This window comes from Cuculus canorus, chromosome 3 (assembly GCF_017976375.1).
Source record: "Cuculus canorus isolate bCucCan1 chromosome 3, bCucCan1.pri, whole genome shotgun sequence".
NCBI lineage: Eukaryota > Metazoa > Chordata > Aves > Cuculiformes > Cuculidae > Cuculus > Cuculus canorus.
Window position 1 is genome coordinate 22,425,923 of NC_071403.1, and position 20,220 is coordinate 22,446,142.

Sequence of the window (20,220 nt, forward strand, 5' to 3'; positions counted from 1 at the left end):
CGCACGCCCTGCTGCGCCGCCAACGGAGCGGGGCTGCGCGGGGTGTCCCGCCCCGGCCCCGCTGCCCCGCGGGGGGCGGACCGCCGGCCGCCTCGGTTAAAAAGGGTTCGCGATAATTACTGGTTATCCGCTTTGTCAGTATGGGAAGGGGGTGATGTGATGGAGAGCTGCCCTGCGGAAGGACTTGGGGGCTGGGGGATGGGAAGCTCGACATGAAGAGTGGCTGGAGAGCTGCCCGGAGGAGAAGGAGGTGAGGGTGTTGATGATAGTGACTGAATATGAGCTGGCAGTGTGCCCGGGTGGCCAAGAAGGGCAGTGGCATCTTGGCTTGTACCAGAAACAACGTGGCCAGCAGGACCAGGGAGGTGATTCTGTCCCTGTACTCAGCACTGGTGAGACCGCACCTTGAGTACTGTGTGCAGTTCTGGGCCCCTCACTGTAAGAAAGACGTTGAGGCTCTAGAGTGTGTCCAGAGAAGAGCGATGAAAACAATGAGGGGGCTGGAAAACATGTCTTACAAGGAGCAGCTGAGGTACCTGGGTTTGTTTAGCCTTGAGAAGAGGAGTCTGAGGGGAGACCTTATTGCTCTCTACAACTACCTGAAGGAGGTTGTAGAGGAGGGTGTCTTCTCCCAAGTGACAGGACAGGACAAGGGGAAATGGCCTTAAGCTGCGCCAGGGGAGGTTCAGACTGGATATCAGGAAACAAACTTTTCACAGAAAGGGTCATCGGGCTCTGGCAGAGGCTGCCCAGGGAGAGGTTGAGTCACCATCCCTGGAGGTGTTTAAGAGACAGATAGACAAAGTGCTCAAGGATATGGTTTAGTGGCAGACAGGAATGGTTGGACTCGATGATCCAAGAGGTCTTTTCCAACCTAGTGATTCTATGATTCTTTGAGGTGGCAGTGTGAGCGCGCAGCCCAGAAGGCCAACCGTATCCTGGTCTGCATCAAAAAAAGCATGGCCAAGGGAGGGGATTCTGCTCCTCTATTCCTCTCTTGTGAGACCTCATCTGGAGTATTGTGTCCAGTTCTGGAATCCTCAACATAAGAAGGATGTGGAACTGTTGAAATGGGTCCAGAGGAGGGCTACAAGGATGGTCAGAGAGCTGGAGCACCTCCCATAAGAGGACAGGCTGAGAGAGTTGGGCTTGTTCAACTTGGAGAAGAGAAGGCTCTGAGGAGACCTTTTGAGGAGACCTTTTAGCAACCTTCCAGTACCTTGAAGGGGCTACAGGAAAGCTGGAGAGGGACTATTTATAAAGGCATGGAGTGATAGGATGAGGGGGCACGGCTATAAATTGGAGGAGGGAAGATTCAGACTAGACATTAGGAAGAATTTCTTTACGCTGAGGGTGCTGAGGCACTGGCACAGGTTGCCCAGGGAAGCTGCAGATGCCCCATCCTTGGAGGTGTTCCAGGCCAGGTTGGATGGGGCCTTGGGCAGTCTGCTCTGGTGGGAGGTGTCCCTGCCCATGGCAGGGGAGTTGGAACTATATGATAGATAGTTGGAACTATATGGTCCCTTCCAACACAAACTATTCTACGATAATTAAGCACAGGGAACGGCCTTATGGACGTCCACACAATCAAAGGAGGCAGCCTGCATCTGAGCTTGCAGGACCGTGACAGCATCTCATCCTGCTTATGTTAAAAGGGGGAAACTCTCATTAAAAAATTGGCGGCAGATCAGGAAGGACAGGACTGGTTACAATACAGGACGTCCCGCAACACTGAAGAATTAGGACATAAATGTGGAGCTGAATTTTTTACTGGTTATGTTTTCAGCATCATTTCTTGGGACAGCCCTGGGAGGCATTAATCTGAAAACTCTTGATAGAAGGAGGAGGAGAGCTTCCAGGTCTGTAGCAAAGGACCATCTCTCTTGCTTACTGGCCAAACACATCTGCACAGAAAGGACTATTAGGTTTCAAGGCTGGCTAGGGGAATTGGGTCTTGCCCAGAAATCTGACTCTGTGTATTAGATTTCTTGTATACAAAGAGCTATGAAACCTCACCAGTGTGAGAGAATAATTTGGAAATAGTAAAATACTAAATCAGGGTGTAGAAGCTAAGGAACTACAGGACTGGTTACAATACAGTGCTTCCCACAACACTGATGTCAGTGACCTGCTTGACCACAGCTTCAGGTTCAAAGACACGTTGACTCCCAAGGCCATCGCCTGATAGATTTTTAGAGTAGGGCTGAGGCAGTTCTGCCAACCCCTTGGCAATATAATCTGTCCTGGACTCTACGTTCTGCCTCTGTTGCTTTGCCTCCAAGCTGTCCTCTGTCCCCTCTGCACCTGGCCTTTATCTTTCCTTCTTTTTCTTTTGTCAGGTCATTTAATTTTGAAGCCTGTTGCACATGATGAAATGTCACCTGGCCTTCAGTCACAGGACTTGTAGTAAGGGCAGGTGGACCTGGGGTTGAATCTTTGAAGATACAACGTGTACAGCATTAGACGTTACTGCATTTCTCAGTGGGGAGCTGCAGTTCATAGACATGACATACTTTCTGTTCCAGACAACTGAGGGAATCCATCATGAATTCTCCTTCCTAACAGAAAAAAAAAAAAAAAAAGCAGCAGAAGATTACCAAATTGACTGTCTGGATTAAAAAGGGTTAATGATAGTTAGGCAAATGGGAATGGCCCCACTGATATACATGCAATCAAGGGAACCAGTCTGTATCTAGGTTTGTAGGGTGGTGATAGCATCTCATCTTGTCCCTGCCCATGGCAGGGTGCTTGGAACTGGATGATCTTTAAGGTCCCTTCCAATCCAAACTATTCTATGATTCTATGATCTTACTTCTGTTAAAGGGGGAAAACTCTCATTAAAACGATTCGTGGCAGATCAGTGCCAAGAGAGCCTTTTTTTCTGCAATGAGTTAATGTCTTGTTTCTCAAGCATAATGATCAAACATAGTCAAAGTAGTTCTGCAAACATTTACATATATGGAACTTATTTAGCATATAGCTTCACTGTTACTCACAAGAACACTTCCATTCCTACATCAGAATTTTACATGAAGTCATTGCTGTAAGTTTATTACATGTAGTCCTGCTGTGGGGTTTCGGATGTCGGTCAGATCCTGTAGCGTCATCCCCCATGGAGCCCAAAAGCGAGGTGGTTGGGCCTCCTGCATCACCTCCACAGGGGTCTCTGCTTTCAGTGTGCTGCTCTGTGCTGCTCAGCTCATTGAGCCGCCTGGAGCCCAAATGGTGCTGGTGGCCTGCCCAGTGCTCCCTCTGTGCCGACTGTGTTGACGTATGGCCAGGCCCAAAGTGTTAAACCAGGCACTAATCATGACCGATAACATATTTGCAGTGTGAGTTGGAGAGATTGTTTTAGAAATAATATCCTGTATGAATAAGGAAGAATAAAGAAAGCCATAGTAGTGAAGGCTTCTTGGAAGAGGGTGGGATTTTGAAGCCCCTCACAGACTGATGTGCACTCAGCTGCCTGCCATTGCTTCCTCTAGACTTGCACCATGGTGGCAGACCTTCTGCCCCTCAGCCAGGCCCCTTCTCACGTGTTTCCAGTGCTGCTTTTGTTGTCGGTACCAGTCTTAAGCATCAGAGAGTGTGCATCTGTCAATGCACACTGCCCGCTGCAGTAACTGGCAGCTGAGTTCCCAGTTCTCCAGCAGCATGTTTTCCTCTGTTTCTGTTTCTCTCTTGCTACTTCTTCCTGTCCCATTCTCCTTCCTTGCATACAATGTAATGGTTGGACTTCTGTTCAGAGTCTTCATGTGTTTCCTGTGGCAGATTAGCTTCCCACCCCTATGCTGCGTGACAGCCTGCTCCTAGAATCACAGAATCATAGAACAGTTTGGGTTGGAAGGGACCTTAAAGCCCATCCAGTTCCACCCCCCTGCCATGGGCAGGGACACCTCCCACCAGATCAGGCTGCCTGAGGCCCCATCCAACCTGGCCTTGAACACCTCCAGGGATGGGGCAGCCACAGCTTCCCTGGGCAACCTGTGCCAGTGCCTCACCACCCTCACTGTGAAGAATTTCTTCCTAACGTCTAACCTTAATCTTACCCCTTCCAGTTTAAGCCGTTCCCCTTGGTCCCACCCCGTTTGGCAGGAGCGGGGGGGCAGGAGCCCTGTCCCAGTCCCTCCCGCTGTGGCCGCTGGATGTCGCCATCGCAGCGGACACGGAGCGGCGTGTCCCGCGGGCGGCGCAGCCCGGAGGCTGAGCTGGGCACCGGCCTGACAGACCAGCCCGGCCTTCGGGTGGTTCCGGATCAGAGCTCCCGAGTAGGGACCGGGGCGCCTCTCTCCTGCACACCTTTCTTCCCCCCCCCTTCTTGCACACCTCCCTTCCCCCAAACCCCTCTTTCCTGCACACCCCCTTTCCCGCACACCCCACTTTCGTTTCCACATACCCACCTTCTTACACACCCCCTTTCCCGCACAACTCACTTCTTGCATACCCCCCTTTTCCCCACGCCCCTCTTTCCCACACACCCCTCTTTTCCGCACCCCCCCTTGCATACCCGTTTCCTGTACACCCCTCTTTCCGCACACTCCTCTTTCCTGCACACCCCCATTCCTCCACACCCTTCTTCCCTTACACCCCCTTTCCCACACATCCCTTCTTCCTGCACACCCCTCTTTCCCACTCCCCCCAGTTGCACACCCCTTTCCTACACACTTCTTTCCTGCTCACCCCACTTCCCTCACACCTCTCTTCCTGCACGCTCATCTTTCCCACACACCCCTCTTTCCCACACCCCTGCCACTTGCACACCCCTGTCCTGCACACTCCCCTTCCTGCATATCCCTCTTTCCCGCACACCCCCCTTCCCGCACACCCCCCTTCCCGCACACCCCACTTCCCACACACCCGTTTCCCACAACCCCTCTTTCCCGCACACCCCTCTTTCCTGCACACCCCCGGTCCTGCACACTCTGCTTCCCACACACCCCTCTTCCCGCACACTCCTTTATCCTGCACATACCCCCTCCTGCACCCTCTTCTTTCCCACACACCCCTCTTTCTCGCACACCCCCTTTCCTGCACAGCCTTATTTCCTGCACACCCCCTTTCCCACACACCCCCTTTCCCACACACCCTGTTTCTCAAACCCCTCTTCTTGCACACCCCCTTTCCCACACACTCTTCTTCCCTCGCACCTCTTCCCTACATACCCCTCTTTCCCGCACACCCCTCTTTCCCGCACACCACCCTTTCCCGTACACCCTTCTTGCACACCCCTTTTTCGCTCACACCCCCTTTTCCCGTCCCCCCCACTCTTGCATGCTCCAGATTCCTACACACCCCTCTTTCCCGCATACCCCCCTTCCGCACACCCGTCTTTCCCGCACACCCCCTTTCCCATACACCCCTCTTCTTGCACACCCCTTTTTCCTGACCACCCTGTTCCCGCACCCCTGTTTCCCACCCCCCTTTCCCGCACACCCCAGATTCATGCACAATCCCCTTCCTGCACATCCCTCTTTCAGGCACCCCCCACCCCATTTCCCACACACCCCACTTCCCCACACCCCTTTCCTGCACACCCCCTTTCCCACACCCCTCCCTTCTTGCACACCCCCTTTCCCACACACTTCCTTCCCACACACCCCTTTCCTGCACACCCCTCTTTCCTGCACACCCCTCTTTCCTGCACATCCCTCTTTCCTGCACATCCCTCTTCTTGCACATCCCTCTTTCCTGCACACACCTCTTCTCACACGCTCCCCTTCCCACAGCCCCCTGTTTCCCGCACACACCCCCTTCCCGCACATCCCCCTTCTTGCACACCCCTCTTGCCTGCACACACGAACCTCCCGGGTCGCCACGCTGGGGTTTAATTGCAGGTTCTTGGGTTTCAACTTTTAAGGCTGCGTCTGAAAAGAAATGGATATCTGGCTCAAAGTCATCCTTCCTGTTGTTGACATCACCTGAAAACGCCACTGAAAATATTTCCGCCAGTTTCCTGCAAGCAGCAGCTGCCCCGGAGGACTCGGCACCCTGTGAGTATGTGCTCACTGCTGGTAGATCCCAAAATCCAGAGTTACGTTGGCTAAATTGGTCCTTTTTCTACTGCATGTGGTTTATTTCAAGCATTAATAAAGGGCTTATCGCACCCAGGGTGCCATGTGTGATACTGTATGGGCTGCAGGAGATGCTTTGGTTTTTTTGAACGGTATAACCAATACCTTAGTGTTTTTTTAATGTGTCACTTTTAATTATCACTTAGTGAAGTGATAATTTGTTTTTGTTTGGTGTTTGCACCAAAACGTGTTGTCTGCTACTGTCTATCTTTCGTTCACAGGGTTAAACCAGAGAGAAACAAAAAGTGCCCTACTGGCAGGGGCTTCTTCCTTCTGTTACTTGTTTGCGTAAACTTAAAACGTGCTACTGGTATCAAAGGAGCAATCTACTGGACAGATCAGTAAATCTGTTCAAAGGCGGAGCACCTTCCCTACGAGGACAGGCTGAGAGAGTTGGGCTTGTTCAGCCTGGAGAAGAGAAGGCTTTGAGGAGACCTTATAGCGACCTTCCAGTAACTCAAGGAGCTACAAGAAACCTGGGGAGGGACTTCTTACAAAGGCTTGTAGTGACAGGACTAGGGACAATGGGTATAAACTGGAGAGGGGCAGATTTAGACTAGACATAAGGAGGGATTTCTTCACGATGAGAGTGGTAAGGCACTGGCACAGGTTGCCCAGGAAAGTTGTGGCTGCCCCATCCCTGGAGGTGTTCAAGGCCAGGTTGGATGGGGCCTTGGGCAGCCTGGCCTGGTGGGAGGTGTCCCTGCCCATGGCAGGGGGGTTGGAACTGGGTGGGCTTTAAAGTCCCTTCCAACCCAAACTATTCTATGATTCTATGAAAAAGGTAACAAATACTAAGTTATTAAGCGGCATTAGTTCGACATGGTCCAGCTTCTCTAGTAGGACTGTTTGAGTATATGGCTTATTCTGAGGAGAATGTTATTTACTTAACTTGCTTACTTCCCACATGATATGTCCAGGTGTGCAACTAGTTCTATAACAGCTTATTTTGGCAAGCTCAAGTTCCAAGTATTGAGTAATCTTCATTCTCTAGCTGCTTAGTAAACAAAGTGTTTCTGGAGATGTATGATTACATGTAAGATCATCAGTTGAATTGCAGACCACAAGACATGGCTTAACTACACCAATTCAGAACTTTACCATAACTTCTGAGCAGAAAATGCTCCTAACAGCCACTGCACGTAACAAAACTACAGCCATGTGGCTATAGAAAGTATTAGGCACCTGCGTTTAGATTTCAGTGAATGATGAAGTTCTATAGAAATCCATATTTAAATACCTGATGTGTAGGTGATGTATGCCTGTCTGTGACAGCGAGAACCTGTTAGTCTGCAGTGGATGGGTATTCTGTAACAGTAGTGATCTCATTGCTTCTTGCCCTGTTGTTTGTTTGAAAAGAAACTGTAATAAAATTCAGAAGTGGCTTTGTGATAGTATTCAGTTGGGAAAGTTTTCACTTTTTCCTGTGTCTTGGTATTTACCCAGACAGTGCTATCAAGGTCATGTAGGAGACTGGCTTTGAACATTAGAAATAAAGTAATCAGTAAATGATGGATAAAAATGAAGTTATCAATATCCTCTGATCATCCAGGTGCTTTTCTTCAGGCTTTTTGCAGGGCTCTTTTCTTCCCTGGGACACAGAAATTGTAGGAAGCTGCCTCCACAAATGGGGCTCCAATATTTGCTGATGTAATGTAGTTGAGTGCCAGGCTTAGCATCCTGCTCTGGCACAGGTGGCATGTTCTGCACTGTCAAACTTACGATGTTCTTGGACTTGATTAGATGGATGAAATCTTAATTAATCAGGTACTTGTAGAGTAGGGCAACGAGTGATTGAATGTCAAGCTGTATTTGTCCATTTTTCTTCAGCTTCACCTCTGCTTGACTTTGCCAGTGAGCTATTTGTGATGTAAGAAAAGAACCTTGCTACCCCTAACTCTCTAAATCCGTATAATAGGACTAACAATATTTATTTGTTTGGATTGGTGGCATAATGATGAATACTTGTAAAGTACTTTTAGATTCTTAAATTGGTTGTACCATCTGACAGTTATGTTTTATTCACTTGTTCTCATTAGTTTCAGATTTGCAATTCTTCCTTTTCCCTCCATAGTTAGGACACTAAGATGAGCGCCCAGAGAACTCATGGTCCTATCTTTTCTTAGAGATACATCAGTACAACATGTCATTAGAGAAGTATTTTATTTAAAACCACCGATGAAGTACCATATTTCACTGGCAAGGTTGGCCTAGGGAGATATTTGTCAAAGACATAAATGAATTATAAGTGCTTTGGGCAAATAAAAATTTGAAAGAAATACTTTTAGCTCCTTTTGTTTATTAGGGAATGAAAAATGTGACTTCTTCAAAACTGATTCAACCAAAATTAGAAGATTTAGAGCTGTACTTTGATAAGACCTCAGTCTGAAACAGTATAGCAAGGGGCTGTTTTTCTTCCCTGGCTCCTGTCCAGGGACCCCACTTAAATGCATTTCAGGATTTCACTTTTCCCTCTCACAACTGCTGTCGCTATGCTACACTATAACAAACTGTTCTTCAGCTGTACCTGCTAGCAGGGAATGGAATAGTCAACAGAGAAGTAACTAAGCTCTTCCCAGAGAGTCCACAAGCTAATGATGGTATGCAAGAATATTTGCTATTATTTTACTGAGAAATTATTTTGGATCTTTTATTTCAACAGAATGCCAGGTAAGGTGGATATACTTGTAGAGAATCTGGTGTGTACTCTGTAGAGGATTATTGACAGGTTTACAAAAATCTGTTCTGTGCATGGTTCCCTCTGCTTTAGTACTGAGTGCACTGCTTTAGTTCTGAGGAGAAATGCGAGGGACTGAAGCGTAGCCTTACTTACTATGTAAATACAGGTTATTTAATTTCATACTAGGATTTTATGGGATCAAATTTGTGTCTAAATAATTTTATTTTGTTATTCAGGGGTGGGAGGCAAAAAACCCAACCTTCTAACCAAAGCTCAGATCACAGCCTGGATAAATAATTACATGAGGCAAAGCAGAAACACCAATTTTGGTATCTGTGTCAGCTGCAGTTGCTTCTAGTGTCTGTTGAGTTCTTTAGAGCTTTCTCAGCTTCTTTGAGAAGGAAATCTTAAAGGTGCAGAGCAGGCTGTTCCCATGTGCCAAATGGTGAGCCAGCAGGGAAGAAAACTGGCCTGGCTGAACAGAGAGCTTTGGCTGGAACTCCGGAGAAAAAGGAGAGTTTATGGCCTTTGGAAGAAGGGGCAGGCAACTCAGGAGGACTACAAAGATGTTGTGAAGTTATACAGGGAGAAAATTAGAAGGACAAAAGCCCAACTAGAACTTAATCTAGCTACTGCTATGAAAGACAGTAAAAAAGGTTTCTGTAAATACATTAGCAACAGAAGCAACAGAAGGAAAGCTAAGGAGAATCTCCATCCTTCACTGGATGTGGGGGGAATCACAGTGACAAAGAATGAGGAAAAGGCTGAGGTACTTCATGCCTTCTTTGCCCCGATATTTAATAGTAAGACCACTTGTTCTCTGGGTACCCAGCCTCCTGAGCTGGAAGACAGGGACAGGGAGCTGCATGGAACCTCCATAAACCAAGGGGAAATGGTTAGTGACTTGCTGTACCACGTAGATGCTCACAAGGCGATGGGGCTGGATGGCATCCACCCAGGAGTATTGAGGGAGCTGGTGGAAGTTCTCACCAAGCACTTTCAATTGTTTATCAGCAGTCCTGGTTAACCAGGGAGGTCTCAGTTGACTGGGAAGTTAGCAAATGTGATGCTCATCTACATGAAGGGCTGGAAGGAGGATTCAAGGAACTACAGGCCTGACAGCCTGACCTCGGAAGTTTATGGAGTGGATCCTCTTGAGGGCCATCACATGACACAGGATAACCAGGTAATTAGGCCTAGCCAGCATGGGTTTGTGAAAGGCAGGTCTTGCTTGACTAACTTGGATCTGCTTCTATGACAAGGTAACCTGCTCAATGGATGAGAGAGAGGCTGTGGATATCTACGTAGACTTCAGTAAAGCCTTCCACACTGTTTCCCACGCTATTCTTCTGAAAACAGTGGCTGCTTGTGGCTTGGATGGGAGTACTCATCGCTAGCTAAAAAAAATAACTAGATGGCTGGGTCCAAAGAGTTATGGTTAATGGAGTTGGAGGCCGGTCACAAGTGGTGTTCCCTCGGGCTCAGTGTTGGGATGAGTTCTGTTTAATATCTTTATCAATGATATGGATGAGGGGATCAAGTGCACCCTCAGTAAGTTTGCAGATGCGACCAAGCTGTGCAGAAGTGTTGATCTGTTTGAAGGCCGGAAGGCTCTACAGAGGGATCTGGACAGGCTGGATCGATGGGCTGAGGCCAGTTCTATGAGGTTCAACAGAGCTGAGTGTTGGTTCCTGCTCTTGCACCACAACAACCCCGTGCAATGCTGCAGACTTGGGGAAAAGTAGTTGGAAACGAGGTCGCCAAGAAGGCCAATACCATCCTGGCTTCTATCAGAACTGGTGTGGCCAGCAGGACCAGGGAAGTGATTGTGCCCCTGTACTCGGCACTGGTGAGGGTGCACCTCAAATACTGTGTTCAGTTTTGGGCCCCTCACTACAAGAAAGACATTGAGCTGCTGGAGTGTGTTGAGAGGAGGGCAACAAAGCTGGTGGAGGGTCTGGAGAACAAGTGTTATGAGGAGCAACTGAGGAAACTGGGTTTGTTTAGCCTGGAGAAGAGGAGGCTGAGAGGAGACCTTATCGCTCTTTACTACTCCCTGAAAGGAGGTTGTAGCGAGGTGGGTGTTGGTCTCGTCTCCCAAGTAACAAGTGACAGGACGAGAGGAAATGGCTTCAAGTTGCACCAGAAGAGGTTTAGTCTAGGTGGTAGGAAATACTGCTTCACCAAAGGGTTGTCAAGCATTGAAAAGGGAAAGTGATGGAATCACCATCCCTGGAGGTATTTAAAAGACAGGTAAATGTGGCACTTTGAGACATGGTTTAGTGGTGGACTTGTTAGTGTTAGGTTAACAGTTGAACTCAATGATCTTAAAAGTTGTTTCCAACCTAAGCGATTCTGTGCTTCTGTGATTCTCTCTTAAGTTTTAATGATACTGGACAGAAGATATATTTGCTGAACGTGCTTTTATTGCTTTGGTGCTCCAAGGCTTAATATTTCTAAGGATTGGCAGAGGCAAAAATTAATAGTGAAAAAACTTTGTCAGCACATTATAGAGCATTAGATTCTGATTGCTTTCACAGCTTGCCTTCCAAAATTGTAACACTTTGGGGGAAAAGTATATTTTTTCAGTCATCAGTGAAATGATATATATGTATTTCTTAAAGGAACTATGATTTTAGCATCATGCTGAGAAATTTAATCTAGATATTTCGCTGAAATTGAACCAAAGGCTCTTTTCATCCTAACACTTCAAGCAGAAAAATACCTTAATTTCTGCTTATTTGAGTTCAAACAAATAGTTATGTGTGGGACAGTTGCCATAGGCCTTAAAGTAATGAAAGAACTTCTTAAAAATTCCCGTGCAAGTTTAAATGTATTTATTACAGGAATTAAACTTTTATGTATTATACAATGCTAAGTAGTGGGAATTAAAATAAGCATGGACTTAAAACCTAGCTTTCTTTTCTACATATTTAAAGCAAACTAGTGTGTTTGATGGGTAATAACCTGTTTCTTGGTACACATGTGATTACTTAGGAGGAATGTAAGAAGAGGTGATTTTTTATTTAAAATGTAATTTGTAAAATTTAGTTGATTCTAAGGCATTTCTTTAGTCTGGGAACTTCTACCTCTGGTAGTCTCATGGGACCTGTCTTATTTGTTCCATAGCTTTTGTACACACACGTTGGGATGACACCTGTGTATTGTTTCCCTGGAGGATATGGTTCTTTGTTACACAGCGATGCTCTGTTTCCAAGGTGGTGCTAGTCTGGTCATACAGGTATTCTTGTTTTCTGGAAATCCCTTGAGGTCCCAATTGCAGTCATGCAGGTCTTGATAGTGAAGCAGGTAAGGATATTATTGGTGTGAGTAGTTTGATACCAAGGCAAAGAATGCTATCAAAAAACAGTGATGAAATGAATAAGTGTCAATTTAGGACTCGTTTTTGAGAATAACATGGTAAATGAATCATTAAGACTGCACAGGACTTCGAGATTAAAAGAGATCTAGCTTAGCACTACCAACAGTTAATCCAGTGTACTGGAAGAGGAAGATGTGCTGTGAAAACTGTCCTGTTGTGATAAATGGATCCACATTGGGTGGCCTGACCAATCAGTACAACTTGAATTCTTGCATTATCTAGTTGTAGAGGGGTTGTCTTGGTAGCCTTGGTGATGTACTTCTGATGCAATGTTGAGTGCACAGTTAGCTCACAATATGGTGCAGAGCTGTAGATTGCTGCCTTGTTCTTGCACTATTTTACTTCGTTCCCATAGGTCTTTGTCAGTGATCCTGCCATTTGTGGAATGAAATTCAAGATCCTTGCAATCAGCACAAAGACTGTCTTACTAGAAGCACTCATGTCTTCCTGTTCCTCTTGTGCCTCTCTTCTTCCTGCTCCCCAGGCCTTCTGCTGTTCCTCCAAACTCTAGCTGCATCTCAGCCATGCAACAGCCATGAGGCAAGCTGGGTGGGGCGTGGGATTTGGGCACATCTGTGAGAAGTGGATGGAGACATTCAATGTGGATGGTAGGCGGCACGTACAGGGGCTATAGGGTAGCTGGTGTGTGATGTGCTGAGTGTAAGTACCCTAGCGGGTCTGCCCTAATGCTGAAGAAAGTTTTATTTGGTTCTATGCCAAAAAACAAAGCCTAAGCTTTTTTTTACCTTATGTTGTGATCAAAAGCATATTTGGAGTACTCTTCAAATCATGAAATCTTAACCTCCTTTCAAATCCTGGTTTAAAACAAGCTGCTTCTAACAGTCTGTCCCTTACTTTCCATTTCTCTCTCATGACCTGCATTCTTCTCCACCTAAACACCATCTGCTTTTGTGAAGAGAGCCACTGAAGATAAAGTTTTTGGGTGCGTGACCTGGCGCAGTGTTGGATGAAGGCATTTTCATCTGCATTATAGAAAATGCATTTGGATTTGATGGGAATGAATTCCATAAGGGTGTGCATGATAGTGTCCACATTGCAGTGGGGCGATTTTATTTTCCAGTTTGAGGTGCCAATTGCTTTAAGCTAGACAAAAATAATTTCTGTTGGTTTTATCAGCATCTGCAATGTGACATCTTAGCAAGACCTGTGGCTAGTCTATTTATAATAGACTAATACACTTCTGAGTCAAAATTCTGTTGAATGTCTCAGGCAGGTCAGCTGCTGAGGAAAGTGCTGGCTTTATGAAATAAAGAACCACCATAAATATATGTTAATCATATGTCAGCTCAGTATTTGAGTAACTTTTTAGTAGTGATCATAGTGAATAATTTTAGGTAAGTTTGACTTTTATTAGAAGTTTGATGTCTATATGTGTTGCAGAAATTGCAGCTGGTTCAGACTTTTGTGCAGGACATGATCTTTTTGCCATATCACTTCTGTCTCAAATAATTGCACTAATATCTGCAAGGCATACCCATTGCTTAAGTCAGTTCATTAGTATATTATAAAGCTTACATATGAGTAATTTTCCTTCATTTTCTTTCTGACCGCTTCTGTGATTAGCGTCTGGCTGAAGTCTTTTGAGAGGATTTAGGGATGGAAGGCTGGGGCTGGTCTGTCTTCTGGCTGTGGAATTATCTGCCTGCCATCTGCAGTCTTCATTGACATTATTGTTCTGGTTTAAATCCAGATTTTAAAAGTACAGTGCTATTTATCATTTTGTGTTTTCCAGACTTTACAGCAGCTTCTGAATTCTTGCAAGTATGGATTTTTTTTCACAGTTTTTCACAGCTTCTGTATAAAATCAGATCATGCTCTTTTTATGTGCTATTTTTTTTCTCTAAGTGTAAGTGGCACTGGTCTCAAGTCTTTACATTTTTCCTCTTTTATTATACTGTGCTATGAGTTCAGCTTTTGATTATCTTCCAAGACCTAAAATTTGCATGTGTTGAAGCACCAGGAGTTTGGATGGATTCCTCTTGGCAACAATCTTGCTGTCTTTAATAGTATATTTTTACATTGAAGAGTGCTGGATGACAGAGTTGCAGGTGGATGTCACAGCAGCTGTTGCTGACCAGCTTGTTTTTTCATTTCAGAATCTGAAGGTAGTTACAATAAATGTTATGCTTTTACTTGTATCATGTTATCATTTGTGTGTGCTGCCATATGGTGTCCTACAGGTAAATATGAGTCTCCGCTCGAAAAATTTGATAGTATAGAAAAAGCTCAGAGGCAAGATGCAGTTGGAAATCATTTTTCCTCCTGCCTGTGTTACACTGGCTGCAATATCCACTTCCTTCCTAAGTTTAGGTTCTGTTAGACATGCTGAAATCCAGTCTCTGGAAATGTCAGGCTTGTGTGAGATACCTTTCTCCCCCGGAAAGAGATTCCGGAGGATCACACGACCCAGCCCTTGAACGGATATAAATTGGCTTCAGCACAGGAGATGGTAGCCCAGGTTTAACATGTGTTGATTTCTTCCAGATGTCTGCTACTTTGCTCCAGGAACAGGTGTTCAGTATGCTGGAATGCCCTGCATTAGTGCAGCTCTTGTTTAAATGTGACTTAAATGAATGGGAGACTCTAGTGCGGAGTAAGCTGAAGCGTGAATTTAAAGTACAGTGTTTTATTAACAAGCAATCAGCTACCGAGATGGATGCTTTTGTTTCACTGTAAGAATGCACTTAATCAGTTTGGAGAAGTCCAGGTTTAAGAAATCCTGACCTAGCATGCAACTGAGTGAGTTTGTCTTCTATTTCACTTCTCTGATGTCTTGACAGGCACGTGGAGATGCCCCTGCAGATGGTCAGCTTGGTTCCCTGTATGCCTGATCAAGCAGGGCCAGATTTGAGGCAAATGAGTCCAGCTCTGTCAAAAGTGGGGATTGATGTTACCTCTCTTAGTCAGTACTAGCCTCACAGCATGCAAGAATAAATCTAATTTATTTAAATTCTAATCCTATAAAGAGCCTTCAAAAACTTACCAAGCAATATAGATGCTTTTGACATAGCGTGGAAAAACAGACTGCCCAATGTTAGCTACTTCCCTGTGTGACCATCGTCACAAATCACATAATTTCAGTCAACCTGAAGGCAGGGAGCGATGTATCCTGCTTACTAGGACAGGACTGTCTGTCTGGACAGATCTCTTCAGTTCTTCCTGTGCGGCAGCCAGTGTCTGAGCGGACACCTGCCTACAGGTGTACCATCAGCCTAGTTCAGAGGTTTAAGTGAACACTTCTGTGATCTGTCTGGCTAATTCTCCCCTCTGTTATGTGTCTGCGTTTTGTTTGCAGAGAAGGGTGTTTACCTTATTCCTTGTCCTTTTTCAAGACAGTAATGTCAGTGACTTGCTCCAGCTGGAGAGGAAATGTGAGGAGGAACAGGCTGAGAAAACCAAAGGAAAAGGCTAATAGAATCACAGCTTGAAAATTGCTTTATGAGAAGAAAAGCCATTTCTTCTCGCTTGATTTGAGGCTGAGATTTGCTGGTTTCATCTGACACTGATCTAGTATTTCCCCAAGCTGATTTTTAACCCTACTTAATTGTGTGTTGCCTTTAATTTTCTTTTTATGTTCTCCTACTTTGAAACACTTCCAGTTTTATTAAACCTTTTCCAAGAAAAAAAGGCCAGAGTTACAATTTGCAGGATGCAGCTGAACTTTTCATACAGCTGAATAAAGGTGCTTTGAGTTTTATTCTCTGCACCTAGTAATTGTTAGTGCTCTCCTTTTTGACTGTGCTGATGCTTTATAAGAAGAATCCATTACAAATCCAAGATCTCATTCCCAAATCATTCAAAATCATTATTATGCATATGAAGTTGTTTTTTCACGCCATGTGTTTGAATTGTATTTTATTCTGCCAGACATTTTACTGGCTGGTTATTTGGTCTCATTATATCCTTCCATATCTCTTTGCAGTCAGCACTTACCTTTATCCTGAATAATTATTGCTATGTGTGAGTTTTGCTACTTAACTATTATAATTTTTCCCTGTCTACCTGTGATTCATTAGTGGGCATATTGAAAATGATATATTTTTAATGCAGATGGCTGTGGGGCTGCAGGGTTAGTGTCCCTCCACTATGCCGACACAAACAAGGACTTTTCCTGTTATCCCACGTCCTAGATTTTATAATATCGATTTTTAAACTCTTTTTAAGCAGCCTGCCTTCCTTTGAGAGGAATCCTTGGGGACTGGACACAAATTACCATGGCTTGAGGAATAACTTTACATCAGCTATGCTGTGATACCAGACTATGTGCAAACTCGCTACAGATGTGAAGTAGCTTAATTTAAATGTTTTTCTTGTGTCCAATTCAGCATTCAGCTCTAACTAGTCTATATTACAATCACATCCTAGCTTGCTTCATAAAATTTTAAGTTTCAGTATGCTCTTTGGGATTTAGTTTTGTTGAAAGAGTGCCCTGGGTAAATTTGTATGACAGGTTTCAAACACAAACTGTTCAGAGTATCTCACTTCTGCTTCTCATTCTTCCTATTTGCCAGACCATAGAATCATAGAATAGTTTGTGTTGGAAGTGACCTTAAAGATCATCCAGTTCCAACCCCCCTGCCATGGGCAGGGACACCTCCCACTAGACCAGGCTGCCCAAGGCCCCATCCAACCTGGCCTTGAACACCTCCAGGGATGGGGCAGCCACAGCCTTCCTGGGCAACCTGTGCCAGTGCTTCACCACTCTCATTGTGAAGAAATTCCTCCTTATGTCTAGTCTAAATCTGACCCCTCCAGTTTATACCCATTGCCCCTTGTCCTATCACTACAAGCCTTTGTAAACAGCCCCTCCCCAGCTTTCTTGTAGCCCCTTTCAGGTACTGGAAGGTCGCTATAAGGTCTCCTTGGAGCGTTCTCCAGGCTGAACAAGCCCAACTCTCTCAGCCTGTCCTTGTATGGGGGGTGCTCCAGCACTTGGATCATCCTTGTAGCTCTCCTCTGGAACTGTTCCAACATCTCTGTGGCCTTCCTATGTTGAGGATGCCAGACCAGGTTGACTATTTCTACATTTAGGCCTCCCTTGCTTATTCAGCATGTATCCAATGCTTTCTCCATAAGAATCTTACACTTTGTTTATCTAGAAGCAACATGGGACCCAATGTGAACAGCATTAAGACTGGAATGAATACTTGCACCATCTAGCATGCCTCACCAGTAAGTCAGAGCAGAATTCATAGGTCTGATCCTTGGCAGAATTTCTTAACTGAAAAAAAAGCTGTTTTAAAGAAATATTCCCAGATTCATTGTGTGCCTACAAGAGTAACTTAGGTTGAAAAAAACCCAAAACCCAACTTTTTTCTGCCTCGTCTCAATTCCCCCGTATCCCTGCCCACTAACATACGTGCTTGAGAAGTTTAAAATCAAACTTCTGGCTTCCACACCTCATTACTCTTCCAGCGAATCTAGCCTTTCATGTCTATAACTGTGCAGACATATAAATGAGGATGTTTCTGCTTCAGTTATTAGAATCATGTCGGGTTTTTCTTCTTCTTGTTCTCAGTCCCCAAAGTGGAATACAAGCTAGAAGCGTATTTCATTCAAAATCTAGCTCATCCAGAGTGTGGATGCAAGTTTTTCCAGCTTTTAAGAATAATTATTTTTAAATACTGTATTAATATGAATTTGCTTATATATCATATGTGGTTTTGTACCTCCAGCAAGTGTCTAAATATAATTACATGGGAAGAGCTGGTTTTGGTAGCACACAGGCAAACCAAGAAAACAGATAGTGGTGCATTCAGTAGAACTCAGCACAACACATAAAAAACCCCCAAACAAACAAACAAACCACAACCCATGTAAAGGGTTTATTTGTTTTTCTTTTTTTTTTTTTAATTTTAAATGAATACTCTCTCCTTGACTAAGCTGAAGCAAGTGTTGAGCAAATATTTAGGCTGCTGTGTAAAGTCGTGATTATTTAGGACCTGGTCTCTGTGTTTCCAGAGATGCAACAAGAGAGTCAGTGAAATGGAGATCTTGCTCTGTCTTTCAGTCCACTGTAGCTCTCGTGAAACACGTGGTTACACTGCCATGATGGAAAAAAACCTAAATGCAGTTTTCAAGTAAGCTAAGCCATGGAGAGTTAGCAGAGTAGAGTGATGAAATTTCCCAGCACATGATTAAAATGTGTTGTACATTAATATAGTTTGCCCCGTGATTGTAGGGAGCTGTATAGTGTTTTCTTCCCCAAATTACTAAGACTTTGAAATACATTGACCATAGAGACAGTGTATAAGTCTGATTGTTATTAATAAATTCACATTTTTTAATTTTAATATAGCAGGCAAGCACCTGTTGCATATCTGTGCTACTTACTTGTAAAAAAACCCTGAACAAACAAACCCTCAGTTGATTAGTTTTCATGCTTCAGATTTTATCTTAAATGTACTAGTTCTCCAAATGTACATGGTCTTTCAAGAAAAACAGGGTAGGATAAAAGTGCCTGTAATGCAAAAGTTAGCAGATTTTACCAAGTACCATCAAAAAATCACATCTCTTGTGCTCTGTAAATGGGATTTTTCAGGCCTCATAGTTAAAAATAGAGAATAAAATTATACTAAAATAATTACTCTTAAAATTATCTTGATTTGTACTTGAATAACAGCATTGCCCATAGACAGATAATTATTAACAACTTATGTGTAGTAAAGTGATAATTAATATACTATATTAAGTCTCAGGAGGTCAGACCTGAAAAACAGAACCTTCAACTAGTCTTTGCATTATTAGATAGTTTAATGATGGATGCTTATTATTCTGGGCTTTTAAAATATGAATTTTTATGCCACATTTTGTAACAGTAATGCTGGATCAAAAACCTGATTTCCCTGCTTATGTGACTGCTCTCATTTAATTCAGTGAATCTGTTTACAGGAATAAGACTGAAAGAATCTGGCTTTGTATGAAAAACATCCTCCCAGAGGGAGCTGTAGTAGACTTATATTTAAAAAAAAAAAAAGGAAACCAAAGTTTGTGTTTTCTTATCTCATTGTATAATGATTTTCAGTGAAGTTTCATATTCCATGAAATTATACCTGTAGCCAAGATGATATGATATCGGACAATTTTTATATTTCAGCATGCAGGTCTGTCCTGTTGAGACAATAGACTGAGTGTTTTCTGGTGCAGATAGCCTGACTAAAATAACATGTGTGGCAAAAGAAGTTGTGATATATTCTGTTCTGCAAAAAGATACTTGTCAGCTCTGCATGCTATGTTAGGATCAGCAAGAGTAGTAAACAAGATTAAGAAACTCTCAGCTTTCTTTCTGTTTTGAAAAAACCTGGCCTTGTGGAGGTATTGGAAAACAAGAATACCTATTTATAATGTGCTTGCCTTCCCTCTTCCCCCTTCTTTTCTGCCTCCTTGTATTGAGCCAAAGATAAATGGGCCATAAATGGTATGGAAAAAAAAATGGCACCGGAGTAAGTCCTCCTTTTCCTTAGTTTTTTCCTCTCTGTTGTATACACTAGAAAGAGCTGATGGTTGTGTGGCTATGCAGCTCCGTGATAAGATATACTTCAGTCATGTCGTGCCAACAGATTAAAACTGTGCTGTTAACTCTGGTCCTTAATCACGTTGCAGTAACCCCAAGTCCAAGGATGGATCAACAGAGTTCAGGAGTGAAGTTTGATCTTGTCTGCATTGAAATGCCAACACATATTTTGTCCATATTAGGCCACTGTTGTGGTTTTAAGGCAATGAAGATGTCATCCACCTTTTCTCTGGTGCTGTTTAATTTTCCCAAGCAAAATTCCTCTTCATCTTGTGCCACTTCCAAAAGTTTCACTGTATTGTTCCTCACCTTTGTCTTCTCCCCTCTTTTGTCTTAGATGTAATCTCTCATCCTTGATCCCTGTGAATCCTCTGGTTTTCTTTGATCTGTTCCTCCTCCCTTACAAATCTGTTGTTTCACTAGTTGTATTCCTGGCAGTGGTTAATTAATGCTGAGTCACCACTTTGAACCCAGACAAACCATGAATAGAGCAAAAGGTAGTTTAACAAACCTTTATAAAGAATTTGTGAGAGAGCAATAAAAAAGGTCCCTG

General features: G+C 44.2%; 1 protein-coding gene across 6 annotated transcripts in view; it reads left to right on the forward strand.

Moving 5' to 3' along the window:
* Positions 1–129: 129 nt before the first annotated feature.
* Positions 130–20,220, forward strand: part of ANKRD6 (ankyrin repeat domain 6) — a 96,263-nt gene continuing 76,172 nt past the window's right edge. For 2 of the 6 annotated variants that reach the window (XM_054061551.1, XM_054061552.1), the window contains exon 1: positions 5,825–5,990. The gene's annotated coding sequence lies outside the window, so the exon portion shown is untranslated. Of the gene's footprint in view, positions 251–4,160; positions 4,269–5,824; positions 5,991–20,220 lie in introns of those variants that run through there. The other 4 variants (XM_054061544.1, XM_054061547.1, XM_054061542.1 and 1 more) reach the window with 3 other exon arrangements.